The sequence below is a fragment of the Phyllostomus hastatus genome, unplaced genomic scaffold (genome assembly GCF_019186645.2).
Source record: "Phyllostomus hastatus isolate PE091 unplaced genomic scaffold, TTU_PhHast_1.1 phas_scaffold_39, whole genome shotgun sequence".
NCBI classification, from domain to species: domain Eukaryota; kingdom Metazoa; phylum Chordata; class Mammalia; order Chiroptera; family Phyllostomidae; genus Phyllostomus; species Phyllostomus hastatus.
Genome location: NW_025334028.1, coordinates 32,823,129 through 32,843,308, shown reverse-complemented (window position 1 = coordinate 32,843,308; position 20,180 = coordinate 32,823,129). Strand labels below are relative to the sequence as shown.

General features: G+C 35.8%; 1 pseudogene; it reads left to right on the top strand.

Annotated features, from left to right (window-relative positions):
- The first annotated feature begins 16,314 nt into the window (after positions 1-16,314).
- LOC123806991 lies at positions 16,315-16,465 on the top strand (annotated as a pseudogene).
- Positions 16,466-20,180: the final 3,715 nt, after the last annotated feature.

Here is a 20,180-nt window from a genome sequence, read left to right as displayed (position 1 = left end):
AATACAATGTACACCGTGATGTCATGTATTTTACTGTGCGAATTATCACAAGAGGCTCTTTTGTGAGAAGCATTTCTTTACTTTGAAGCCCCATCTGTCTTTCCTGATTATGCTTTTAAAAGTTACATTATAAAAAATTTCCCAAACATTTAATGTATACATGTATAATGTTGTTTGAGTAAGGGACCAATAAATGTTTTGAATTGAGTTTCACATTTTTTTGGTCCTGGTGTTTAGTAAAATTAAATAGATTTTTTTCTGTTTAAATTTTTTAAAAAATTTATTTTAATCATTGTTCAAATACAGTGTTCTGCCTTTTACTCCCATTCCAGCCCACCTATCCATCCCTCTCCACTTCCCTCCCATTACCACTGCCCCCCAGTTTTTGTCCATGTGTCCTTTAAATTTGTTCCTGTAAACCCTTCCTTTTCTTCCCCTTCTAGGACACATATTTGTTAATGTAGAGCTTTAAAATAAATACTAACATCTTACTCCAAAGAAACAGTATTCAAATTATATTTGAGCACTTCCAAAATAAAAAATGAATTATTTGGAGTTAAGAGAAATGTTGGTATAGTGTAAATATTCTAGGTTTTCTTGAAATTCCCACCAAAAACTATGAGAGCTGTGCTGCCATTATAGAATGTTTATCCAGATCCCCCAGAGTGAACACTGCTGTGATAACCCTGCCTTACTTGTGATTGGTCCTTACACTGTCAATGTTACCCTATGGGCTCTTGTGAAAACCACTTTTTTCGGCATAGGTTTTGAGTCAGACCAGCTTGGGTTTCAATCCAGGTTCTGCCATTTTCCTTCTTGACTTTGGGTTTCTTAACATTTTTAAGTTTGTTTGGTTGATATAACAATGTTCCAACCTATGGAGAATTTCTATAGAATTTCTATAGAAAAAAAGCCAAACAGAGGATATACCTGGAAGCAAGATCTCAATAGACAAATGCTTTGTAAAATAACAGTTATGGATTTGAGATTAAGGAGGGAATGTAGGATTACGTGAGGCAGGGTGGGAAATCAGACTATAAAATAGTCAAGACTATGTGCTCTCTTGGGGGTGGTTATGCAGGGACTGAATTATAGGATAGTTAGGGTTATGTGCTTTCTTGAGGGTGGTCAGGCTTCAGAAGGAGAGGTTTAAAAGGGTGGTCATGCATTGTAAGGAGAAGTTCAAAAGAGAGCATTTCAAAGTTTATTAAGCTTGATGCACAGAAACAATGGACAAATCTGGCTTGAGGCAAAGATAAGGCTTTTATTTAAAAAGTTTATAGGGCCCTGGCTGGTGTGGCTCAATGGATTGAGTGCCATCCTGTGAACTGAAAGGTCACAGGTTTGATTCCCAGTCAGGACCCATTCCTGGGTTGCAGGCCAGGCCCCCAGTTGGGGCATGGGAGATTCTGATGTTTCTCTCCCTTTCTTTTTCCCTCCCATTTTCTCTCTAAAAATAAATAAATAAAATCTTTAAAAAATGTTTATAGGTCTGGAGGACTATCTCCTATGACTTGCCTAATTAGAAATGTATGACCAGATTACCCTATGAGGTTACTTTCCGTAGAACCCCCTTTCTTCCAAAGTTTCTCCTTTAGGTCATAAAACAATCCAAAGGATGCACTAATGACTGAGCTTTGATCAGATAGTGTGGTCTCACAGCACTAGGAAGGCTCATTCTTGGAAAGTGTCATTATCAACATTGTCTTATTGAAACAGTGGACCAATGGGGATAGGGCAATACCATAACCATGGGATGTGAGTTGAAGCCAAATTTCACCCCAAAGGGAAGGGCAGGTAAATGGAAGGCAGTCAGGTCTTACAGCTTCACTGCACAAATCAGTCTGGATCATTTCTGTCATGATCTGAGTTTTGCCTTTTGTCTCATGTTTCTGTATTTGTCATCTAGTATAACATTTATATAAGCCATAAAAGGAGTATTGACAATTATTTTACACATCTTCTTTAGCTTGAAAATATTATGTCTCCTTTCAATCATGTCTACTCAAAATTTACTTTAATTTATTTAAGTCCATCTTGAATACATTATGATGTATGAAGGAATGCAAAGACTGGAGAAAGAGGAGAGTCATCAGGGATCAGGGCCATCTTGGTTTCTCATAGCCCCAACTATTTTTTTAGTTTACAACTATTGTTCAACCATAAAATATACCCTAGAAAGTTTTCTTAACTTATTTTACAATGCTTCCCATGCAATTTAACATAAAAGACAAATGTTTTGAGGTGTTCCAGGGGCCCCTCTGGAACACTGCAAAGTTATTCCTTCATATATCAAGATTTTAATTCTCAAAACCTCAATTCATAATGAGAACTAAGTAGAAAAATCCAAGGACCAAGTATAACTTATATTATGATGAATGTCTCTAGCAGATAGGAAAGGACAATCAGACAAAATGGTCTGAGTCCAATATCATCTGTAGGTATACAGGTCTTGTTAGATGCCTTAGGATTGCTATCTATCTCTGATGCCAGCAGCTTCTCATCCTAGAGAAGTTTTTGAGGTCCACTGTAGGCAGAGGCAAGTGTCAGGGACAGGGGTAGATGCTCATTTGTGGTTAGGTGCCTTTTTTAGATGAAATGTGAATCCATGAGTACAGCCCTGTAAGTTTAACTGCATGTGGATTACTTAGTAACACCTGATAAGGTCCCTTCTGCTGAGGTTGGAGAGGTTCTTTCATTTGATGTTTCTTTCAATAGACAAAATCTGATTGTAAGCCATGGTCTTTAAAGTCTTCATCTCCTGGGAGTGTGCTACACTATGAAATGAATCAGTTACTGATTTATCAATAGCTTTAAGCTGATTAATAATTCCTTGATAATAATGCAGTATGACTCCTCTTAGTAAGGTTGGTTCATATACCCCTTCATATAGATGCATAGGGTGACTAGTACTTATTTTACAAGGAGAAAGGCTATGTTAATCAAAAGAGGTAGATCTCAAGCAGAGGAATACTGTAGGAGGGCATTTGGCCAGGGAAGATTAAAAGCTTCTGAAAATTTAGCTAGTTGAATTTTAATTGTGCCATTGGTATCTTCCACCAAATAGAGGGGAGGGGTGATAAGCTCAGTAAAAATGTAGCTTAGGCCATATGTTACAAATGGATTGCATTATTTGCCCGGTGAAATGAGTCCCTTAGTCATTATGTAACTCAGAGGGAATTTCCCAATTAGGAGTTATTTTCCCAATAAAAATTCACCTACCACAATGGCTGTTGCTCTCCTAGGGAAAGCCTCAAGCTCAATGAGAGAATATGCAAATCATAATAAACACATATTTGTATGCTTGAGATGGTGACATTTGGATACCATTCAATTGCTGTACCTCACATGGACCTAAAGGGAGTGGGAAATGTCCCTGGGACCCATGGAGTGGTTTTCCATGGTTATATTTGGGACAGATAGAATGTCTGCCATACTTTTTATGATCTACAGTGGGAGAAAGTTTCCAGTTATGCTGTTTACTTCATTAAATCATTTCTTCAGGACCCCAATGTGTTACTACATGTACATGTTGAAGACAGGCAATTAAACCCTTAAGGGTAAAATTGGTTTCCCATTGGTTCCAAGCCATATTTGCTTGTCTGGGTCAAAGATTTCCAATTTTTGTTGCCATATTGTCTTTTCTTCTTCAGTAGCTGTTTTCTGGAAATGTGAAACAGTCTTCTATTGATTTATCCAGGAGCAAAGAACATTCTTGGGTCTGGATAATTTGATTGCTTAGTGCTGCTTGTTTAGCTGCAGCATTAGCTAAATGATTTCCTTTTGCTACCATGGTGGTAACTTTAGAATGCCCTGGAAGTTTGATAATTGCCGGTTGTTTTGGTTGCTGTATGGCATGTAATGATTGTGCAACATTTTTTCCATTTTTAATAGACTGCCTACAGGAAGTTAAGAAACCTTGTCGCTTCCACAGCATTCCAAACTTTTGAGCTACCCCCAAAACATAGCGATGATCTGTGTGCATACTGGCTATTTGATCTTTGGCCAATGAACAAACTTGAGTTAGAGCAATTAATTTGGTCTGTTGGGCAGATATCATTTTAGGTAAATAAGAACTTTCAATTACATCCACCATGAAAGTTACTACATATCCAGCTTGGTAATGTCCCTGTTTGTCTTTGAGATAAGATCCATCTGTAAGCCAAATTAAGTCAGCATTATCAATAGGAGTTTCCTGTAAGTCATTCCTGGGAGAAGGAAGGTGGTCTGTAACTAAAATGCAATCGTGAGTGTCTTTATCCTATAAAGAAGGTAGTAAAGTTGCTGGGTTAAGACTGTTACATCAAACTAAAGTAAAATTATGTGCAGAAAGCAGGAGTACTTCATAAGCAGCTAGTCAGCTGACCAAGCAATGCTGTTTGGTGAGAGTTTAGCAAAGATTCAGCAGAATGAGGAGCACAAATGGTTAAAGGAGAACTCATAACTCTCTCTTCTGTTTGTTGGCACATGCCTATACAGAGGTGGCCTTCCTACAGGGAAGGAGCCCTTTGGCTGCTGAGTCTAATTGCTGGCTACAGTATCCTCTCAGGTCTCTGACGATCTCTGTGTTTCTGAGTTGGAACTCCTAAAGCATTTTCTTTATTTTCATGCATGAAAAGGAAAAAAGAAAATTCATAATTAGGGTGTCCCAAAGTGGAAGCTTTACACAATTTTTCCTTTAAATCTTCTATAGTTTCCCTTCAGGGTATCATTGGATTTGATGAGGTCAATCTGATTTTATTAAGGTATATGGAGGTTGAGACATTAATGAAAAATTTGGAAGCTGTGGCTGGCGTAGCTCAGTGGATTGAGCCCGGGCTATGAACCAAAGCATCGCAGGTTTGATTCCCAGTCAGGGCACATGCCTGGGTTGCAGGCCACAGCCCCCAGCAACCGCACATTGATGTTTCTCTCTCTCTCTCTCTCTTTCTCCCTTCCTTCCCTCTCTAAAAATAAATAAATAAAATCTTTAAAAAACCTTTAAAAAATTAGAGTCTATACTGGCTTTTCCACACCAGGATTTTTTAAAAAAATTGGAACCCAGTTGGAACAGTGTCCAGTCAATCCTACAGATATCCTAATGTGCTTCTTAGTTCTTGGAAGATGAAAGCATAGGATTCCTCTAACCTTTCATGGTTAATTAGTAGCCCATCATTAGATGTAAGATGGCCAAGGTATTTTACTTGGTGCAAACAGAATTGAAGCTTGTCCTCTGAGACCTTAAATTCTTTTACAGCTAGCTGTTGTCATAGACAAAGTGTGTTCTTTTGGGAGTCTAGTAATGTCCTATAGCATAAAAGTAAATCATTCACATGTTAGATTAGCATGGAATCTATGGGAAAATCAACATCATTTAAATCAGCTTTTAGTATCTGGAAGAAATAGGTGAGACTCTCTATATATCCCTGGAATATTACAGTCCAAGTAAAATAGTGATCTCTCTGGTGAAAGCAAAGAGATATTGACTATCTTTTTCTACAGGAATGCTGAAAAAGGCACTACATAACTCTGTTACTAAAAATATTGGCAGTCCACAGAAATGGCTAAAAACAGTTATGTGGACTTGGAAACACAGATGTATGGGAATAATTATTTTACTTATAGCTCTGAGATTCTGAACAAATCTTCATCCTTTTCCTTTAGATTTCTTTACTGTAAGGATAAGAGAATTATAGGGGCTTGTACATGGAATTATAAGCCCCCTTTCAAAGCATTCTTATATAATGGGCTTAATTCCAGCTAGTGCATCAGGTATTGATGGATAGTGGTGAGTATTAGGTAGAGGTAAAGTGTTGTCAGTGCTTATTTGGATAAGGGTGTCTGAGTTGATCTACCCATATCTGCACTGAAAAGAGCCCAGAGCTCCATGGGAACATCCTGCAGCAACGTTCAGTCTCAAGACTAGTTTTCTCTTATTGAGGTTACATTAAAATTGTGATTTTCTCAGTTGGTTCAGCATCTGACTCAATTAGTTCTAAATACATTTTACCCTTATTAGAAAAGAATATGTGGGCATCATGGGTTTCAGGAAATTACTGTCTTACTGGATGAATTGTGGCAGATTTGACCTGTTAAAATATATATTGTCCTATAACATTCTCTAGCTGAAAGGGAATAAGTTATGATTAAAAATCAGACATTGGTTGATTATATATTTCTATCATTTTTACAGAAGTTCCACTCTGAGGGAGAGGGCAACTTAATTGGATAGGGTCAGGAGCAGAGAAAGTAGCCCCAGTATCTGTAAGGGCATTAGTGGTTTCTCCTTTTATGGTAATTTTAATTTGTCATAAAGTATTAGAAAGGAGAAGGGGAAAGGACCTCTTGCAATCCTTGGAGCAACCCAATGCTTGCTTCTGTTTCCTTTCTTGTTCTAAATCCCATTTCAATTTTCTGTAATCCTTCTTAAGATGACCTCACTTTTTACAGTAAAAGCAGTCTCTCTCCTCATTGAAAAGGCCTTTGGGGACAAAACCTCTGACCTGGTTTTGTCCATAGTTTCCTTATTTGTTAAAATGGGGAAATCTTTGTGTGGAGGGTCCAGAACAAGAAAACACAATGACTTATACAAATTCCAGAAAATAATTTGAGACAACCTGGGGCCTGTGTGTTGTCTTAGTTATGGGGTTTTTATTATGGATGAAAAGGGTTCTATGGAAAGTAACCTCACAGGGCGATCTGATCATAAATTCCTAATGGAGCAGGTCATGCTGGGTAGTCACGTCCCAGACATGTAACCTCTTCAGTAAAAGGGTTATTTTTGCCTTAAGCAAGACTTACCTATTGTTTCTGTGTACTTAAGTTTATAAATTTTTGAAATTATCCCTCCCAGACCCTCCTTTAGTACATGACCAAACTTTCAAACCCCTCCTCCTAAAGCCTGATCACCCTCAAGAGGGCACATAATCTCAACTAGCCTGTAATCCAATCCCCACATTGCCTTCTCCAACCTTCAGGTGATCTACCTTACATTACCTTGTTAATCTCCAGTGCATAAAAGAAACTGCAAACTGTTTCTCTCTGAAGCATTTTTCTCAGTCTGTTCAGATCTTGCTTCCAAGCATATTCTCTGTTTGGCACAAATGAATTATAAAAATTCTCTAAAGGTTTGGATGTCCTTACATCAATAATATATGGATAACATATAATGGAACTTTGGGTTTTCTTTGCATTTTACTTGGATTAAAGGTTTAACATATACGTTATTTGTACTTTCTTTACATAAATAACTTTTTAAAAAGATTTTATTTATTTATTTTTAGAGAGGGAAGGGAGGGAGAAAGAGAGAGAGAGAGAGAGAGGAACATCAATGTGCGGTTGCTGGGGTCATGGCCTGCAACCCAGGCATGTATACCCTCTCTGGGAATTGAACCTGCGATGCTTTGGTTCATAGCCCGGGCTCAATCCACTGAGCTACGCCAGCCAGGGCTTTACATAAATAACTTTCATATGGGACAATATGGCAAAGGTTTTATTAGAAAGTCTCAAGTGGCTACTTGTCTAGAGCAGTGGATAGCAGACTACATGTTGAGGACCAATTTGTATCCAAGTCCGTATTTGTAAATAGAGTTCTATCAGGGCAAGACCATTATCACTTGTTGGAGTGCTCTGTATGGCTGCTTTTGTGCTATGGTGGTAGAGTTGAGTAGTTTTGACAGAGACTGTAAAGCATGCAGAGCTTAGAATATTTACTCTCACACTTTACAGAACAAGTTCACTAAACAAGGCCTAAGAAAAAAAGAAACTCAAGCTAGGGTTAATTCTATTCTCTTTTAGTGGACCCCCTACTAGTTTTATTCCTTTCCATGTCTGTCCTTTCATGCTTCCTCTCCCAAGCAGAGTCGTGAACAAGATTGAACTCTGCTGCCCTGTGCTTCTCCATGTTTTCTATAAAAGAGAATCTGACCAATCACATACCTGAGTAAATTAATTTATGTGTGACTAACCCCTCCTAGGAGCAATTTTGTTAAAATAATTGAGGGAAATTTATTCAATAGAATGCATCATTTAATAGCAAAACTTCAGACTTTTTGGCATCTGGTCTGGAACAAATTTTTTAAAACATCAAGATCTTGATATTCTTAAGTAGGCAAACTATCAATTCACTTCACTTATCAAGTTTGTTTCTGTATGATTGTCGTTTTTTGTGTGTGTATCTATTGTATTTGTATCTTTATCTCTGTAAGTGTATAATATCTATCTATCTCTTTATTTCACTTTATAGTCTTATGCATTCTTCAATACCTTTTTAACTAACTTAACCATATTTTTAGATATAGAGATTTGGCTTATAACCAAAATACTATACACTATAGAGGTCAATAATGTAGCTAATATGGTTATGATAATTTTATGTCATCATCATCATCATCATCAATGTTTATTCAGACCCCAAATAAGCAGCAATTTGTAACAGAGATGTACATTGTTTTTAAGCAATGTGATAATATGTTTAGTTAACATGTGTATTACTTACTATGTGCCAGTATTTACAGTTCCAAGTACTTAATATATATTTTTATTTAACTCTCATAATAACTCTTGAGGAGGACATTATTCTTATGTGCCCCGTATTTTACAAATGAAAAAACTGAGATACTGAGAAGGTGAGTAACTTACTCAAGGCTACATCTCCATTAAGTGAAGGAGTCAGAATTAAATCCAGGGAACTCTGGCTCTGAAGTCCTTGCTGATAGTGCTTAAAAACCAGTATGTTCAAGATTAACACTTGCTCATAAAAATTACCCTAAAGTATCCTTTTGAGTAATTAATTTCTTTGAAGAACTTAAAACAAAATTTAATTTACATAAATTACATTAAATGTGTCAGAGAATTTGTTTTATAAAGAGCATTGTATTTATAAAATACATACTGGTTTTCATTACCCATTAAGTTTTTTTCTTTTACCAATTTTCATTCTTCTATTTTTGATTTACACAAACACCATCTTAATGAAATCCAGAGAAAGAAACTAAACCTAAAGTCAATGTACCTTTGCCAAGGTTAAAATGAATGGCTCTGGGGTGTTATCAGTTGAAGGACACAGGAATTTATTGCTGGTCTCCAAACTGCTTCCTTATCTCTCAAAGATCCTTATAAGTTGGAAATCCACACAGGTTCTTTGGAGTCAAATGTTGAGTCATATGCTGAGCTTTTTTCATTATTGATCTTCAGCCAAAAAAAATACTGAGTGCCGTGTAAGGATGGAACATGGCATAGTGAAAAGAGCATTGGATCTGGTGTTGAAAAATCTTGGGTTCAAAATCAGAGTCCATCAATTCCTAGCTTTATAACCTTGCACAAATCACTCAACATCGGAGTTTCAGTCAATGTACTGGAAAATAGAGACAATAATGCTTATATCATTTAATTATTTCTGAGGAGTAAATTAGTTAGCAAGTGAAAGTGTGCTAATTTAATAAACTTCAAATTAAATAAAAAAATTCTCACCCAAGGATATGTTTGTCGATTTTAGAGTGAGAGAAAGCAGAGTGGGAGAGAGAAACATTCCTGTGAGAGACATGAATTGGTTGCCTCCTGTATGTGTCCCAGGTATTGAACCCACAACCTAGGTATGTGCCCTGACCAAGAATGAAATATGCAAACTTTTGGTGTATGGGACAATGCTCCAACCAACTGAGCCACCTAGCTAGCCTTAAATTGCATTTTATTCTTCTTTTATGAGGAGAGCACATACACATCAAATAGATTTGGGTTTGTAAAATACAAACTATATAACTTATGATTTTTCTTGCATTACTGCATTTAAATATATATTTTAGCAGTATCATGTCACACCTGTCAGAAAAGCAATGAGGAAAATCTGACCACTTCCAAGATCTGTTTTGTTCAGAATAACACAGACTTTAGGCTGTGTGAAATCCAGACGGAAGCCCGTTACCAATATTTTTTCCTTTGTTCCTCAAAATCAGTGAAGAAACCAATGCCTCAAAACAGTCATGTGTAACATCTTTATCTCCTAAGTAACTTGTATGATGTTGGGTCTGCCCTGCCTGGTCTCAGGAAGTTGTAACCCCCCCCGTGGCTAAGTCTGAGTGAGAGACCTCCAGACCAGGAGACACTAAGGAGATAAGCTTATTTCCCTGGCAGGAGCGCTGCTCCTGCTCCTTGCCTGTCCCCCAGTGCTTGGTCAGTTAATCTATGACGGGTAAGATTTCCCAAGGGAGGAATTACCTAAAACAGGCATGATCACGTGGAGGCCCCAGGGAAGGACTTGTGGGGCTGTGGAAAAAGGGGGTGATTGCCCCTCGCCCCTTGGCTTTGACAAAGCCTGGGTCCTCATTCTGCCTGAGAGACATCCAAATCTCCTGGCTACCTTTGTCTCCTCTGCCCCACTCAAGCCTGTGACAATAACAAGGGGTGGTGCAATCCATACTGGGGACTGCGGACTTCCCGGGATGATCAGACCTGAAAAAGGAATATGTAAATTCCAGTGAAACCTGCTTACTGAGGATGCTCTTAATTAGATTTTGAAGGCCTGGGCAGGAAATGAATTTAGCTCCTCAAGTTCTGTAGTTTTTTAGGTGATAAGACCCCAACTCAGTGGGAACCCTTTTTAGTTCTTTGAACTAAACAAACAACAGATAATTCTGTTGTTTGATCCTTACTGCCTGACAGTGATTGATGAACTTTACCTGTATTCCTGTGCAAATTGAAACCCAATAAAAACCCTGTGAAGGGAAGGATTGGGGTGCTCTCCTTTGAGAGAGTGGCCAGGCCACTCCGAGATACCCTCCCCTTGAGAGGGTGGCTGGGCCATCTTTTTTCCTCCACACAGGACTCGGTAGTCTGTGTGAATGTCTCATGTCTCTTCCATGATGCTGTGGACACTGCAGGCCAGTGTCTGTGTCAGTATGACACAAGTGGAAAATATTATATATGTATCATGTTTTGGGTTGGTTTTGTATCCAAAATAATAAGGATTCTTTAGAGACTTATAAGAGCTTAATTTTGATTACAACCTCCTAATAAATTAAGTTGGCATATCTATTTATAAGTAGACATTTTAGATGACTAAACTGCTTTCTGTCTGTGTTGTGTTGTGTGTTCATGGGTAGTTGGCTTGGTGAGTAGCCAGAGGTTCAAAATAATTCAATTTCAGCTATGGTTGTGAAAATAAGGGAAGAAAATCAATGTCTAATCACCACAGATTCACAGGCTAAAGACTTGTCACAAAATATTCTGACGTGATATCTTCTTTGAAACTGGTAACCACCTGATGTGCACCAACAAAGTGAAGCTATGGAGCAGTGCGTGCGCGCGGGCGTGCACACACACACACACACACACACAGAGTTTATCTGTACAGTAACCAAAGAGTTAAGAGAGGTTACAGCTATACATTCAGAAAGTAGCCTTTCTAGAATGTTCCAGAGTCCTGTTGGAACTCTGAAGCTTTGCAGAGTTTCTACTGAGGTTCTCATAGGAAAAAATTAATAATGTCCAGTTGTTGATGCAACAGTGCAACTTTGGGAAATCTTTGTTGTTTGACAGAAACAAGTTATTTGTCACTAAATAACATTCCTAATGACTTAATGTGGCAGTGTGAGGTGTTACAAAGCTAACCTGGATATATGTAGTTACTTTCAGGGAGAGCTATGTTGTGTGCACAGCTAAAATATCAAAAATGAACAAGTATATTTCAGAGATGTTAAAACATTAATCTTATAATTTTTTGCTGGGAGCTGTACTAATTTGTAACCATATTTATTTTCAGGAACTTGTTTGCATCCAAAAATGGGAAAAGGGCTATGTGCTGTTGAATGTCCCAATAAGTTATTAAATTCCTTGTAATCAGGAGATGAAGAAGTCTGAAACATTTCCTCTTAGAATTAGCCAAAATAATGAAAGTCTAATAGATAAAGTTTAGGGCTGTAATCTTTGTCTTAAGGATGGCTCCACATAAAATGACATCATCTTGGCTCATGTCAGACTTACTAATTCAATTCCCAGCCTTGGTTATTTCAGATATTCTTGGTGTACTTTCTATTTTTTTTTAGCGTAAGGTGATTTTTTAAATTATGGAAATTGCTTTTGCAGGTATTTCTGCCAGGTAATTCTTTGTCTTTTCATAAATTTAAAGGGACTATAAAAATAGTTTAACACATTTAATAAACAGACTTTATATGGAGTAATTTTATGATTTGTAGTGAGTTAAAATTTATCTTAAAGAGTTCTGTTTTAGATTTGCAAAGCAAACTGATTGTTAAGTTATTTAAGAGCCCATGGTAATGATAATTTAAATAAAAAAAACTCTAGCATAATAACAGACATGTAGATTAATGAAACAGAATAGAAAGCCCAGAGATATACCAACACCTTTATGGTCAATTAATATTTGATGAAGAAAGCAAACATATACAATAGGGTAAAGATAGTCTGTTCATTAAATAGTGTTGGGAAAATTGAACAGAAAAAAAAGAAAAAACAAAAGAAACTAGATCACCTTCTTACTCCATACACAAGAATAAACTCAAAGTGGATAAAAAAATTAAATGTTAGACTTGAAACCACAAAAATCCTAGAAGAAAATACAGTCAGTAAAGTCTTGGACATTCCTCATAGCAATATTTTTTTTGATATATCACTTTGGGCAAGGAAAATGAAAGAAGAAAAATAAACATATGAGACTATATCAGACTGAAAAGTTTTTGAACAGCAAAGAAAACCATCAACAAATGGAAAGACAACACACTGAATAGAACATATTCACCAAGACATTTGATAAGAGGTTAATATCCAAAATTTATAAAGAACTTACAAAACTCAACACCAAACAACCAAATAACCCAATTTAAAAATGGGCACAAGACCTGAATAGACATTTCTCCAAAGAGGCCAATAGACACGTAAAAAGATGTGTCTATTCAATGTCACTAATTATCAGAGAAATCCACATTAAAACCACAGTGAGATATCACCTCACACCTGTCAGAATGACTATCATCAATACATCAACAAACAAGTGTTGGCGAGGATGTGAAGAAAAGGGAACCCTAGTAAACTGCTGGTGAGAATGCAGATTGGTACAGCCACTGTGGAAAGTAGTATGGAGTTACCTAAAAAAATTAAAAATGGAACTGCCTTATGACCCAGCAATTCCACTTCTGAGAATGTATCTGAAGGAACCCAAAACACTAATTCAAAAGAATATTTGCACCCCATGTTGACTGTAGCATTATTTATAATAGCAATGATTTGGAATCAGCTCAAGTGCCCATCAGTAGATGAGCTGATAAAAAAAGCTGTGATACATTTGCACAGTGGAAAACTACTCAGTGATACAAAGAAAGAAATCTTCCTTTTTGTAACAGCATTGGTGGACCTGGAGAGTAATATGCTAAGTAAAATAAGCCAATCAAAATAACACAAGTACTATATGATTTCACTTATACGTGGAATCTAATAAACAAAATAAACTAACAAACAACAGACAGAGAATCATAGATACAGAGAACAGTCTGACAGCTGTTGGGGGTGGGTGCAGGTTGGAGCACTGGGTGAAGAAGGTGAGGGGTTTGAGCAAAGAAAAAATACTCACAGACACAGACAGTATGGTGATACCAGAGGGAAAGGGAGTGGGGGAAGGCAGAAGAGGTAAATGGGGAAAAATGTGATGGAGGGAGATGACTTGGGGTGGTGAACACACACTATAATATACAGATGATGTATTATAGAATTGTACACCTGAAACCTATATAATTTTATTAACCAATGGCATGCCAATAAATTCAATAAAAAATTAAAAATAAAGTAAAATGACACAGCAGAAACTGACATGCAAGTTCTGCAATCTTAAAAAAAAAGAAGAGAAAAATCTAAAGTAAATGTTCTGCTTCAATATTCATTTACTTTTTCTTGAAGCTCAGAGGGAAATCTGGACTATGTATTGGAGGCAGTGTTTAATAAGACAAAATATCCCTTTGCAAAATTATTTTGCTTACATTTGTAAAAGTGACAGCTTAAGAGGATGCTCCTATAATTGACTGAAGAACAGAGGAGGGGCAGGTCGGGCAGTTTTTAGTAGGCCTTGCCGTCCTGAGTTTGCTTTGGTAAATTACAGGTTCACATTTGTTTGGGTACAAGTTTTTCGTATAACTTCTTCTTAAGTTTATTTATATAATTTGTTCCTACCAGTGCCCTGGGTCATTTATTACATCTATTAACTTCTCTCTCTGAAGAGATTCTGCCAGAATTCCTTAACAACTATCTTTGGGTCTGTTTCTTCTCTCTTTAAATTTAGGATCAACTATCTGCAGGCACTGTGTGTTTCAAGCCTGTTTTGCTGCTGGTCTGGTTATCTTTTTCTGGGGATAAGTAGAGATACACATAATTCACCAAACTGGTCTGTTTTGTGTGTGGAAGCACCTTTCAGAAATTTAAAACTCTCAATAAAAATTTACATTCATTGCTAATTAAAAGATTATTAGTATTATATTCAGATATTTCACTGGCTTCTTAAGATTCTTTTCCACTTTGTATACTTCACATACTGCTCATAGGTTGAGATGAACGTTCTTTTACTGCTGTGTGTTTGCTTTACATGAGAAAACACACTGGGAAACCTTCACTCTAACCTTTCTTTGACTCTGAATGCCTGTAGCTTACTTATTAGAATCTGCATTTGTTCAAATTTGTTTCCAAACATAATCCCAAAATTATTTAATCATGTTGATTAGAATTATTTCATTAAAATGTAATGTTAATGTAATTAACTGGTTATAAAAAGAAACACTCTTTAATGTTAGATAACTTAAAATTATTTTAACAAATTCAATTAATACTATTTTAATAAAATTATGTCAACTCTTAAGTATTAAAATGTTGAAACTTTTACACACTAAAATTTGAATTTGTTGGCCTTTAACAGAGTCTATATGCATTTATTTTTCTAAGATAGTATGTGCACATAATTTATTTGAATGAATTGGATAAAAATCAATATTCCAATGGTCAAATTTAGTAAAACAGCTATAGCCAGATTTACTGAAACTTTTTCAACCAAGTATTCTGTATAATTAGGGATTATTTGAATCTCCTATAGAAAAAAGTCTAGTTATCCAAGTAATCTGTGCTTTAATACGTGTTCCCACAGATTTTCATAGATTTTGAAGGCTAATGATTAAGACAAGAAACTTAGAAGATACACTGCAGTTATATGTTTTATGTCAAGTTAAGATTCTGTTCTGTGAAGGGTGCTTCTTGCTCTTCCGGGCATTGGTTCAGACACCTCATCCAAATAATACCTTATGGATTTTTTCTGGTTTGGAATTTTGTAAATACAACAAAGCAATTTAGTGGGAGGTAGAAATGAACTTGTACTGTGGATTATATATTACCTACACAAAGGTTGTAGGAATCACAAACAGACACATAAAGAACTACACCTCTTGCCAAATTTCTAGCTTTCTGGAGGGAGGGGTACAATCATGGGCAAGTGAGTAACAATGAAGATAGAAGACTACTAGTTGGTAGGTAGAGACTGTTGGTTATTCACAAACATTTGTTCTTTTCTTCCATAATTGTAGAATTGTAGCTAAGGTAAATTAAAGACTATACAACACTAGATAAACTAAAGACTACATATCTCAGTCTTTCTGAGAGCTAGGAGTGTCCATGTCTAAATTCTTACATAAGATATATGAGAATTTAGGTAAGGCACTTCTGGACCTAGGTCTTAAAACATTTCTAATGAACTGAAAACTGATGTGTCTGCCACCCAGCTTCATCCAGGCAGAAGGGGAAAGTGTCCTAGGGGATATTGAAGTAGAAAGGTGGGAGAAACGTGGTTCATGGACCACGTGGAGGAGAGACACGTGTCAACCTGGAATACTATAATTTTAGACCTGGTTCTTACATCAGCCTACCCTTCACTCTAATTAAGCTTTGGCTATGAGTACCAGCAGCTTAGTTATTAGAATACTTATTTTTTCAAGTCTCTCTCTTTCTTCAGTGGACCTTGGGATGGCTCACAACCCTTCTCATTTCCCACTCTAATCTCTTGCAGCAGCCCGAGCCAATCTTTTCACTCTGGCTTCAGTTCTATGTCCTGCCATGTCTTCCATTTATAGGACCTTGATACAGCCTTGTGACCTGTGGATATTGCAGTGATATCTCTCCTGCAAGCTTGAGTGGTCCACATTTCTTTTCCAAGTTTCATTCTTTGTGTTTGCTGAGTAGGCTGCTCTCCCACCATGGTTCCAATGATTTTAATAATGATGTCTTTTTACTACTTTAGTAATTAAATGCACTCAAAAGGCATCAACAAATTCCTATGTAATGAAATATATTTCCAGCTTTGTGCAGTGACAGTATAGTAGCCAATGAGGTTTATTTGAGGTGCGATTATTGCTAATTGAAAAAAAGTAATATATTTCCCACCTACTAATATTATTTCTCTCTTGAAGAAATGATACATTGTGTTTTTATGTATTTTTAAATTAAATGAATAACTGACTTTCATTCACTCTGAACAATAAACTTCTCTTTGGAATAGCAGGGAGGAAGCGTGATGCAGAAAAAAAGTTTTGGACTTAAAAGTTAAGATCTAGGCACTATCCCAGTCTTTCTATTTACTTACTGTTTGACTTTGAGCTACACAATTATAATTCATTGGTCTTAGTTTCTTTACTTATAAAATTGCTATTAGTTAATACCTGTTACCCAGAATAGTTATATATTATGAAGTTATGCCTAAAATCTGATCTGGATTTAGAATTAAATCTCTTAGTCACATCTATTTCTAAATTATTCATTTTAAAGACTAAATGATTTTTTGTATGTAGAATATAAGCATGTTTAATAGTTATATTGCAATTGAACTTTTGTCTAAATGAGGATAAATGATTTTCTAGTATAATTAACATTTCTATCCTTACTAAACCCTGTTGAATTATGTATAGCTTTCTGAAATGGAGATTGCCCTTAACTTCAGGAGTATTTTACTTTCAGATTTATTTGCCATTGTTATTTTTATTCATGCTCATTTGTATGTAAAATGCATATTTTCACAGAAAAACCAGATGATTTTTTTATAAACAATCTGCTTTGGATTTTCATTGAGTTTATTACAGCATGGTCTGTTTTTAGTTGGTACATGTTTCCTAATTTCCTAATCCCACATCATGAGCTTCACAGCCTGCATTAGTACCAGTAGAAATCTGTGAATGGCTCAGGGCACAGGATTTCCCATTTTGCAACACAGCTTTTTTTTTTTTTTTTTCCAGTAGCAATATTGCTAAGCTACTGGCCAAGATGAGTTGATTTAACTTTCTTAGCTTGAATCTACCCTACTGCTCTCTTGGGAGGATATGTCCTAAGAATGTACTATTCTAATAGGTTTAGCAGGGAAGGAGCTGGCATTAAATACTTCTGTTAAGATCATGTTGTAATCAATGATCTAATCCTGGTAGAAGTGAGTTATTGACTTCTTAATGTGTAACGGAGGCAGTGGCTCCTGAAGTTTTGTGCATGCTGCTTCTCCTCCAGGGGCTAGGGATCTGCTAAAAGCCTTCAGGAATGTGAGGAGTTACCTCTTGTGGGAGGAGGAAGTTGGCTTTTTGAAATTCACAAAACATGTTAACATTTCTTCCATCTTAATATTTAAGAGTGTCATTTATAAAGGAGCATGGGTTTTCCATATATTGGTCCTTGTTTAATGGCCCACAAGTGTGGCAGTTACACAGCAGATGAAATAAGTGAAGTCTCGTTGTAAGGTGTTTACAAACTTACATGGCCTGTAGGGAATAGAGAAAGCTTGTCCTCGTCAGCTAAAGAATAACATGTCAAAGGCATTAATTCTTTTTCCAGACAAAATAGCTTTATTTTATTTTCTAATTTGATAATATACAATAGTATAGAAAATTCAAATAAAATAGAAAATATAAAAAGGGAACCATATATAGTTCTCAATACTATTATTCAGGCTAATATTTATTTTCCAAGTTTTTGTGAAGATTCATCCTGAGGTTTTTTTGCAAACATGCACATGTATGTATATGCATACATAATATCTATGTATACAGGATGGGGCAAAAGTAGGTTTATAGTTGTATGCAAAACAATTTATTTTTGTATTATTTATTAAATATTATATTATTTTCCATACAAACAACTATAAAATTACTTTTGCCCCACCCTGTATATATATGTATGTATGTATATGTACATGTCTACATATATGTGTATGCATTTATGTACATATATCTTTATACTATGCATCAACAGTTCATAACGGGGAACCATGCTTTCCCTTACCTATCACACTGAGAATAAGTGACACACTAAGCCACATGAATTGTGGACTTTATAAACCTCTCATGATCTATAACAACAAAAAGTTGAAAAGCACTGCCTATATTCTGCTTTGTAATTAGAATTTATACTCAGTGGTCTTCAGACCTCTCCCTGTCAAATTAATAGATCACCTATTTTTAAGGCTGTATATTCATTCAGTCTATAGCTACACTTGTTTTAAAAACACGTGGCACTGGTGAACATTGTGGTTGTTTCCATTTCCTTCTTCTTCCCATTAGTAACAGTGCTATGAAGAACATTTTTGTGTAGACATCTGTTTGATTCCTTATCTCCTTGGGATATGCTATTAGAGAAAGAATACCAGGGATACAGAGAAGACATTTCACATAGAAGCATATTGCTAGACTGCCTTCTAGAAAGATTCTGTTATTTGAAACTTTCACCAACTATTTATGAGTGCCCGTGAGTGCTGATAATCTTTGAGATCATTGTCATTTGACTAGGCAAAAAGTAATAACTCATTGTTTGCCTTTGCATTTTTGATTAATAATGTGTGCATTTGGTTAAGAGCTTAGGCTCTGAAGTCTGACTATGTGAAATCAAATTCAAGCCTTATTTCTTAACGGCTTTTTGACTTTGTGCCAGTTATTTATCCTCTCAATGTCTTGTGTTACTCATCTGCAAAAGGGTGACAATAATAATACTAACCTTGTAGGACTACTCTGAGGATTAATTGAATTATTACATATAAAGCTTCTACAACAGTTCCTGGTAAACTCACTCTTAATAATGTTAGCTTATTGGTATATTTTCATTTTACTTAATATTTAACATTTTCATTCTTGAATATATTTAAGTTCTTTGGTATACTCTGTTATAATGTTCATCTTTTATTTATTGATTTGATAGTACTCTCTTAATATTACAGATATCAACTATTTGTCATACATGCTACAAAGTTTTATTTTTTTTGCATTTCTTTGTACCACATAAAGTCTTACAATTTAAGTAAGAAAACTTCCTCATTGTTTAAGATTTTCATTATTCCTCACCTGAAAGATTATAAAAAATTTACCTATGTTGTCTACTATTTTTATTTTTTACATTTAAATTTTTGACCTATCGTTAACTGAATTTGATAGCAGTAAGAAAGAACACACATATCAAAACTGCAACTAAACCACAAAAAAACAATCATTCACAACCACCTGAAATCAAGCTGAATGGAAGTCCTTCTAGGAATTTAAAGAAGATACATCGAAACTGGTAGGAGGGGTACTGAGATGCGGAACAGACTGTGCCTACGCTAGATAAGAAAAAGCTAAAGGAAGTCATCACCTCCAAACCAGTATTATATGAAATGTTAAAGGGCCTTCTTGAAGAACAAGGAAGAAGAAAAAGGAGAAGAAGAAAAACATGAACAATAAAATGGCAACACATATTTATCAACAGTTGAATCTAAAATAGAAAATACAAGCATCACAGAAACAGAATCATAGATGCAGAGAATGTTTTCATTGTTGCAAGATGGGAGGGAGGATGGGCAAAAAAGGTGAAGAAATTAAGAAGCTCAGATTGGCTATTATAGAATAATCATGGGTATGTCAAGTATAGCATAGAGAATACAGTCAGCAAAGGTCTAATAACTATGTGTAGTGTCAGATAGGTAGGAGATTTATTGAGATGGTCACTTATTAAGTTATATAATGTCCAATTACTAGATGTACACCCAAAACTAATATAATAATATATGTCAACTGTGATTGAAAATAAAACATGCTGAAAAAAACAAAGTTTCCTCCCAGGAGCCAGCTATTCCCACCATATCAGGATTTCACATCAAGATAATTGAGTTTCTTTTTGTTTTTGCTTTTAGATTATTTATTTATTTATTTTTAGAGAGA